The 9,627-nt window shown below is 46.7% G+C and overlaps 1 long non-coding RNA gene across 1 annotated transcript; it reads right to left on the reverse strand.

Moving 5' to 3' along the window:
* Positions 1-5,926: 5,926 nt before the first annotated feature.
* Positions 5,927-8,537, reverse strand: LOC111255740. Its single transcript, XR_002675647.1, has 2 exons — positions 7,470-8,537; positions 5,927-7,394 (listed from the first exon to the last, which is right to left on the reverse strand). It is a non-coding gene; the product is annotated as an uncharacterized LOC111255740 (long non-coding RNA).
* Between the last annotated feature and the right edge of the window lie 1,090 nt (positions 8,538-9,627).

Genomic DNA, 9,627 nt, shown 5'->3' on the forward strand with positions numbered 1-9,627 from the left:
CCGGCCTCCTATTCTTCTTCCTCTTTTCTTCACTGACAAGTGGGGCCCACGGTCGGCACCTTCCCTTGGGCCGAAAGGTGGCCCGTCAACTTTTTAACCTGTGGCGCATGGCCTCCTTGCGGCAGCCCCTTTTTGGGCCGGCTTCCCCCTTCTCTCCTTTTTCTCAACCCTGGTCCAAACTATCTCACTCGCACTAGGCCCAAAAGCCGGTCCACCAAACTTCTCTTCCCTTTTCCCCCGGCGCATGGGCTGGCTGAACCGGCCCAACGAGCGCCCAAAATAAATGGGCCTCCTCGCGACCGGCCTGCCTTTCTTACAGGCCACGGCCCAACTTCCCCCTTCTCAACCATGTGCCGGCCCACTCTTTTCTTTCTTTTATTTTCACCTGGGCCGCACGGCTCATTTCCTTCCGAATGAAAAACGGCCCACCCGCTCTCTCTTTTTTCTTTTCATCGCACGGGCCAGCTGGGCCGGTTCCTTCCCTTGGCCCACGACGGCGATTGGCCCTTATCCTCCTTGCGCCCACCCCCTTCTCCTTGCGGCTGGCATGTGGGCCTCTTTGGTCAGGGGCTTCTTCCTCCCCTGGCCAAGAGCAGAGACGCACGGGCCGACGGGGGCTCGCCGGCTGGCGGCTCGCCGGCGACGGGGTCGGGCCGGGGAGGCACCCCCAGGCCGCGGTACACCCGTGGGCGGCGGCGGCGTCCCGGGAGACGGCCGGAGATGGCCCCTCCACGACAGCGGGCGGCTTGGCCGGCTGCCGGCCGTGGCTTCACCAGAAGACGGCACAACCGGGTCCCTAGCCTCCCCCTACGGCTTCTACACTCTTGCAGGACGCCCCTAGGCCCGCCAATCGAGAAGGAAAAGCCGATTTAGGAGCTCACCTTGTGGATTGGGTGACGGCGGCCGGCGGATTGAAACAGCGGCACACCGGAGCTTGACGGCAGGGAGCTGGGAAACGGAGGGGCGTGGGGTGTTGAGGAGGAGCTGGCGGACCCTTGGGCGGTGGAATTGCAAAGAGGGGCGGCGGCGTGGGTGAATTTGGCCGGCGGCGGTACTGATTGCTCACGCTCGGCTCGCACGGCAGTAAAACCCAGGGCGACGAGTAACTGGATGAGGGCGAGGCGATAGCGACGCAATATTACCGTGCATGACATCCAGCTTAGCTCATGGTAGGCGGCGTGGTGCGAACGTGGCCGTCGCGCTGGCCGGCATGCGCGAGATCCGGCGGCGGCACGGCTCTGCCTGTCGCCTCTGTTCTTATTTCTTCCTTTCAAAACAATCTGTTCATCCCTCCCTTGCTCAAGATATTCCATCTCAACTCGTAGAACTCCCTTAAGCAAACTTGTAGAGTAATCCAAGTACTCCATTTGATAGATTGGCCTCCAACCGAATTAAGCACCCTAAGGTCGAGATTTTGGAGCTCCAAGTTTCTGTCAGCTTGTACTAAACTTCAGCGATTCAGTTCGACAGTCCTAAGCATGGTTATTTACCCTACTTTGGCACCAATTTCAGTAGCTCAACTTTATTCCATATAGGCCAACCACTACCTATTTGTGTTCTACAACTAATAAGGATTCCATTTTGCATAAGAAACTACATAACCTTTGCACTGGATTTTCCTGAAATTCGCTCCAAACATTGCTAGTTAACACTGTTTTCAGACTTAGAATTTATGCAGCTCAAGAGTTGGCCGAAATAGTTAGAGTGCTGACTTTGAGCTTTGATTTAAATTTGATTCTTTCGCTATCTCTGAGCAACAACACCTTATTAAACATGTCCAAGGATCATACTTCACCGCTGTCTAGTTGCCTTTGCTCACTTACTTGAAAAATTGGGCAGAATTCGGTTTCAAAAATAGATACTCATCATGTTTTCCAGACTTAGAATTATTTCAGCAAGGAGCTCGAAATCTGCTCAATTGCTGATTTTTGGCTCCAATTTGAATTGAAACCTTCCACTTTTTCTGGACAACAACTATTCATTTACCTTCTCCATAGTCCATATTTCACTAATGTCCAAAAACATCTGCTCACTTTTAAGGAAATGTCTCCAGAAATTGGTTCTAAAGTCACGTACTCAATACCATTTCCAGACTTAACCAAATTCCAGCAAAGCCGCCTATTGTGACAAAGTGCCAACTTTAGACCTCTATTTAAAATGGTTCCCTCTGCTATTCCTGATCAACAACACCCAGATTTAGGAGTCCAGAGTTCATACTTCAACATGGTATAGTTGTCCTGATTTACTTATTTGAGAAATTTATCAGAATTCAATTTCCAAAATGGACTCTGAAGATGTTTTTCTGATTTCTTGTTTTCGGTCGGTGAACAGTAAACGTAGCTTTTCATTTCCTTCTCTGATTTCTTTTGAGTCTTTAGGATCAAATATTACTCCAAATTTTTGACCCTTAAGTTCTAATCATCTTTACACTTCTATTCTATATTTTTGCCGAATTTTTCTGAATTTCAAATTCAAAATTCCAATTTCGGCCAAATTTGACCCGAATTTGATTTTCGGTCAATCTCTTTTTCCTTTCTTCTTGAATTACTTCCAATTCATCCAAGTCACTTAAATGACTAAAATGGCAGCTGTTACACGAAGGGCACGACAAACCGACCTAGAAAAGGGCCAGGCCGATCGGCCTGCCCCCTACAGGTCTCAAACGCCCAAGCGCTCCATATGAAAGTTGTAGATCTTTTCGAGGTATGTAATTTTCCCAATCAATTCACCCCCAATCAGAATTTGAATGAGGAAGATATGGCCCATGCAAAATTAGCTGCTTCTGTGGGCCTGCAGTCCAATGTTCCTAATTTTGTCTTCCAATATCCAAAGTCCGGGCCCAAATCCAATCTTGTACAAAAATTCTTTATTTATGTCGTATTTCTTGTGATTTTGCAATATGATCCAAAACACAACACATATGCGAATATGGGGTTATTTCAAGTGCCAAGTGGCGAGTTAGTATAAGATTTAGTCCAGAAACACCACTTAAATAGCACTAGGTGGTAATAACGAGCGCCAATAGAGAGATTTAGCGAAAGTTCAGATCTGCACCATTGGTGCCCTCAATGTTTTGTTCCACTACTATTTGGTGTTTATACCCGAAGTTGTAGCCACAAAACTTATTGTTGATGTCCAATATGATGAAATCTTGATGTATGTGAGCCTCTAGTGCTATCTAAAAAGGAACTTGTTGTAATCCCATAAGCATATAGTGGAAAAAGATTTATCTGGCTTGGTCCATGATTTCTCCCCAATTTGGAATTTTCACGTTAAATTTGGTATCTCTTAGTTGATATGATGTTGCTTAATTATCCTCCATATATGTTTAAGCATATGCTATCCTTCCTAAATTGGTTGACGTTTTGATCCGATTTTGAGGCATTCTAAAATTAGGCGCTTCCGCTACCACTAACCTATTTTTTTAGTGCGGTTATCCCAACAACAACCACTAGTGAGCTGATAACTAACTAGGAATGACTAAGCATGCGTTTGGTTTTGGGACGATGTGGGTTGAGTCGGAGCCAACCCCCTTTTGTGGGTTGGAGTGAACCCAGCTCGTGTTTAGATGAGAGAGATGGAGAGGGGTGAGTTGGACCCAGTCTTTTGTTTGGTTGAAAAGGTTGAGAGGGTTGAGATGGATGTCCTTTTAACACCGTTAGTTGTGGGGCTCACCTGTCAGCTGCGGGCCTACCTGTCATACTCTTCTTCTTTTTTCCCCTCACTTCTATCTTCTTCCTCCTCTTCTATCTTCTTCCTCCTCCTGGCGCCGCCCCCGGCTCCTACCCGGCCGGCCCCGCGTCAGCCCCCGCCTCCTCCTCCTCGCCGCCCCGGCCTCCTTCCCACCCGCCTCCTCCTCCACGCCGCCCCCGCCTCCCCGGCCGCCTCCACGCCGCCCCGGCGCCAGCTGCTGCCTCCTCCCTGCGCCCGCGCCAGGCCGGTTCCACGCACACGCGCGCACGGACGGATGCGCACGCCATCCGTGCGGGTCGAGTGCGTCCGCTCGTTTTGGAGGGACACACTCGACCCGCATCTACGAGGTATATTCCTCTACTGGGTACGACCCAACCCCCATTCTCTCCAACCAAACATGTGTCAAAGTGGATCGAACCCGTTCCAATCCACTCCAACCCAGTAACCAAACACAAGGTATTGTATAAGTGTTCGTGTGAGTTAACCAAAGGGGCTTCGGCTTAAATGTGACAAGTAAAGGCTGTGACAGGTGTATTTATGGGATACATTAAAGAAAGAAAATGAAAATTTTGCCATTTCAAAATTCTTGCCCTCACTATCCCAAATTCTTGTTGCATCGATTGGAAAAATCTTGCTCCGATTAAGAGATAGTATTACACTATCGATCACAGCCACACAGCTATGATGAACACAAGACATAGGAAACATGAACGTACTTGGCAACGGGACGGGTCATATCGTGTCTTGTTCCAACCCTATCATCTAATGACTTGTACGAATGTTCTGACGACACAAATGCAATCTCTTTTCCAAGGCTGAAACTGCGACATGGGCATGCATCTCCAACTCGGATGGACCCGTTGAGCATAATAAGCGCATAACGAACAATTTAGGACGGAGCTAGGGATTATATCCTAACGATGGTGACCTTTGTGATCCGTTGAGCATAAGATCATAACGCGCATATCCTTACATGATGACCTTTGTGGCTAGAGCCAACGGGATGCTCCAGTGGAACCACAGTTTGAGGCTTGGCTGGGTTTGCTGTTCAACTTGTATCCAAAGAATGCATCGTCCAAAATTGTCCATTGTCCATATACAAGATGACTTGTCGTTTTTAGTATCGCCAAGTGTGTGACGTGTTTTTAGAAAAAGAAGTGTGTGACGTGTAGCTCCAGGTTTTGTTTTCAGTGCGACTAGCGTACAACAATAATGGTTGAGGCTTGGCTGGGTTTGCTGTTCAACTTGTATCCAAAGAATGCATCGTCCAAAATTGTCCATTGTCCAATATACAATATGACTTGTGGTTTTTAGTATCGCCAAGTGTGTGACGTGTTTTTAGAAAAAGAAGTGTGTGACGTGTAGCTCCAGGTTTTGTTTTCAGTGCGACTAGCGTACAACAATGCGAAAGTCACGCGATAACAGACTAAAGAAAAGTTTTTTTAAAAAAAAGATTTTTTATTCCAGGCTCTCCAAGAGTTTTGCACCCGACCAATCCTTATTACAATTCCTTCAAGCAACAGTTTTAAACAAAAGCTCTCGAAAAGCGGACTAACCAAAGGTGCAACTAATTAAGCGTTAAGCCTCTTAAAGGACGACCACCCGTGTTTGGCGAAAATCTCCTTAGCTGAGGTCTCCAGGATGCGGCAAGCCCACATCAGTAGTGGTTTGTTGTGCTTCTTTTGCATTGTGCTCCAGAAATATATGTAGTAAGTTGCCTTGAAAATAACTTGCAAATAGGAGTATAATCTTTTTTATCAAATGTCACGTCATTTCTACAAAGCCAAATAGACTAGAAAATTGCACTTGCTCCCACACAGATTTGAGATCGCATCTGCTGGCGTACTTGATTCAACCACACTCCAGACAAAAGACAAATCAGCTATGTCTTTAGGAGGTTGCATACCAAGTGTTGGATAGTTTCCTTATTGTCTCAAAAACAACATCGGTAATCCCCCTTCCTAGGTCTTTTTAAAAGATTGTCTTTCGTTAAAATTATCCCTTTTGACAAAAAAAATCTTAATTTGAAGCGGTAATTTTAATTTCCATAACGATTTGTTTGAAGGTGAGGCTATTTGATTCACAAGTTTTTTTACATCGACTGCAGTAAAGGATTATCCACTGGAAACAAAAAGCTAGCGTCACCGTCACATGTTAAGTGTCCACCGGATGGGCCTCGATCTCCCTACAAAAATGCGTTCAGATATGCAACGGTCCACACATGTTACCAAGAAAAAACGAACGAAAATCTATTTGATTTTGGATGTACTCGGGACTAAGTGAGCTCGAAATAACAGATAGTACCCGCAAAAAAAAATAACAGATAGTACATTTGAAGTTACAGTGAACAATTCTCATTTTATTTACAAGTAAAACTGTAACGATCAAGATCATCTGGCCCCATCATCAGCTCGTCCCGTTCGCCGTTCCAAGCTGGTGACGCTCCAAGCCAGAAATAAAAGGAGAGTACTAAAGCATGTCACTTCACACTTCTTTTGGATTTTTCGTCTGTCCATGTCAGGTGACGAGAGCAATTTGCAACCCTTTCCAACCTCACTAAAGGCAAACGAAGAAGAATGAAAATCCAAGAGGCAGAATTGCTTTCCTCTACGAATATGTCCATGATCTCAAAGTCATGACATGCTTCCACGTCACATTTGTTCGCGCCCACTGAATATTGTTTGGTGTATAACGGAACTCGAGCGTAGATAGTCTCGTAAGGCCTTTTCAACATTGACAGAAAAAAAATAAAAAAAACACTGAGCGTCAGTTAGGAAGCGGTGATGGAAAATAGGACTCTCCCGAGCAGTTCTACCAAAGATTAAACCAGGTTTTGAAATTTTTGAATTCGAGTGATTTTTCAGTTGAATTTTCGGGCTGTTACAAATTTCCAACCCTTTCCAATTTACACCACAGATTTTTTGGCGGTGAAGCCATTTTGAAGGCAGACGAAGTAGAATGAAAGACCAAAAGCAGAGTTGCTTTCCTCTACGAATATGTCCAAGATCTCATAGTCATGACACGCTTCCACATCACACGACATGATTAGACTCTAATGCATTTGTTCGCGTCCAGTGAATATTGTTTGGTGTATAAAGGAGCTCGATCATATATACTCGTCATCCCCGTTCAAAATTGACAGAAAGAAAATCTATACCTATACCTATTATTAAAGCGAGTAACGTCTCTGCCATATTATTTTCGTCCGTCGTCCTATTTTTCAAAAAAGCCCCTGAAGTTTTTAGAAATCAACCCGCAATCCATATTGTAAAGAGAAAGGGGTTCGGGTGATAAAAGGAGAGAAGAGGGGGAGGTTAAACGGCAAAAAGCTGAGAGGCGAGGGCGCGGGCGGCGGCCGGAGCGGGGCACCCCGCCGACTGCCGCTGCCCCTGCCCCGCACTGCCCTTGCGCGCGGCGAGGGCGAGGGGCGACCTCCTACCACCTGCTCGCCCGTGCCACCTCCTCCCAACGCCTTGCGCTCCCGTGCTCCACGCCGCTGCCCGCGCCTCCCACTATCATAGTCTCCGTCTACTCTCGTCCTCCGCGTGCGTTCCGTCTTTTTCTGTCCGCCGCAGATCCCTCCATCCTCCGCGTCTGCTCCGACCTGGCCGCCCGCGCAGCCTCGGCCCAGCCCCGGCCCCGAACGCCCACGCTGCCCCGGCCGCCCGCCCCCTTCGGCTCCTTCTCCATCCATGCACATGCTGTCACCAAATTTCCCCTCGAATCGGTACAAATAACACCCAAAATCGCCACCCGAATCATCTCTCCCGTCATACCTGAACGTTTGTCGGTGGTTGCGGTAGGTACGCGGCCGCTTCTCAGCTGGCACGTGCCGCTTGGTGTGGTATGCATGGCCGCCGGAGCTGGTGTAAGACTATGAGTGTGGCGCCCAGCATCCATGACTCAGCCGCGGCCACGGAAGATTGGAACGGCATGGGAGCGGAGAAGCACGGCATGGATGAAGTAGAGCGGCGAGGAAGGCGCGGTGCGAGGCTAGAGCCCGGCGGTGCTGTGACGAAGAGCACCTTACGAGGGGAACGGATAAGGCAGGAGAAGGGAGAAAGAAAGAAACAATGTGGGTCCACCGCGTACCAGCCTGTCCACGAAATAGTGCCAGCATCAGTCCCCACGCGCTCACTGCGTCAGCCACCAAGAAATCGCTAGGTGCACCCGGTAAGTGCACACGTCTTTTTTACCGAGAGCCCTTCCCTTATCCCAAAAATTCCTCAAAAATTCTCAAAAATACTAAATAATATCCTAAGCCTGTCCACGCCTTTCTTTTCTATTTTTCATCTCATATGAGCTCTATTTTTCTGTATCACTGGAGCAACGTGTGAGCGTGTCCATATCCAACCGCGCGGAGACCGCACACGCAACAAACTGCTGGAGCAACACGATAAAAATGTTATGCAACACGATAAAAAATATGGTGCGCTACATGACACGATAAAAAATATTGTGCGCTAAGTAACATCGTTTCGCCGTAGCAACGCACGGGCATCTTGCTGGTTAAAGAAAAAGAAAACACTGAGCGTCAGCTTGATGAGTTGAATCATTAAAAAAAGGGCACATAAAGTGCGAAAATGACAATTCTCCTTCTTATGTAATGGCACAAGTCAAATTTTCTCGCAAGCGGTTTCAAGGAGGCAACTTGTTGCTCTGAGGAATATTTCCGAGTGGTTTTTTGGATAAAGTTTGGGGATTGCTAAAATACATCCGAGCATTCCCCAGCCTCCTCAAACTCGATTTTTTGCTCTTCCTCCCTCTCACCAATCAAAGGAGTGCTGCTTCTTCTCACAACTAGAGAACTAGAGAACTGACTTTAGATCCCACCCCCTTTAGTCTCGGTTTAATTTTGACCCGGGAGAAAAGGGGGTGCGCCACGGTAGGCTGGAATGGGGCGCATCTTTACTCTTGGTTCTTTTTTTGCAACCGAGACTACAGGCCACCCTTTAGTCTTGGTTAAAACGGCTAGTTTTCGGGCACCGACAGCGCCACCCTTTACCCCCGGTTGGAGCCACCAACTGGGACAAAAGATCCAACCTTTTGTCCCGGTTGGAGTTACAAACCGGGATAAATGTTTTACTCCTGGTTGGTATTTACCAACCAGGATAAAATCTTATCTACAAGTACCCTTTCTTCCTCCTCCACTCCTCCAGCCCGAGCCACTCCACTCTACAAAGATAGAGAAGCTCATCCTCTCCATGGCGCTGAAGCAAGCCTAGGGGAGGTGTTGCTGAAATTTTTTTTCCTCATTTCCGTGGGGATTTCACCCATCCACAGTGTTGTGAAGGTTAGCTACTTCATGCTCCATTCATTTATTGTTGTTAAGCTATATTTTATACTTTGGAGAGGGAGAAAATTAGTTTGTTTGTTGTTAAGCATGTAGAGGATTTATATTTATACATATTTTTGAGCTACAATGTGATGGATAGTTTGAATGTGAGGGAGAATGGACAGTAAATGTAAGGTAGAATTGAGATTATTTCAATTTTATGTATTAGGAAAAAATTAGAATAAATGTGTATTAATACTTATAAATTAGCCATATAAATTGTAGGTGTAATTTGATAGTTCAGTACTTTTCAAATAGAGGTATGCAATTAGCCATTTTTAGAATAAGTACATTATGCGGGAAATATTGAATTTTTTAATAGTTTAGTTATTTGTAAATTAAATATGAGCTAAATAATTTGTGGTACATGGAGACGGCTTCTGATGCTGGATGTAGTAGCGATGGTGGAGGAGATCGTCGTTCCTCTCGCGGCAAGGGAAAACCATAGTTGGCTCTCACAATAAGCCGAAGAAAATGAGTGCATGGGAGAAAGCAATGCTTTGTTATTTGCAAAGATGTCATGAAGATGTTGTTGCGGCGCGTCAGGAACCTCCTTTTGGTGGTCGTTATGCTTCACCGCCAATCCCGGGTGTTTTAGG

This window comes from Setaria italica, chromosome IX (genome assembly GCF_000263155.2).
Source record: "Setaria italica strain Yugu1 chromosome IX, Setaria_italica_v2.0, whole genome shotgun sequence".
Lineage (NCBI taxonomy): Eukaryota > Viridiplantae > Streptophyta > Magnoliopsida > Poales > Poaceae > Setaria > Setaria italica.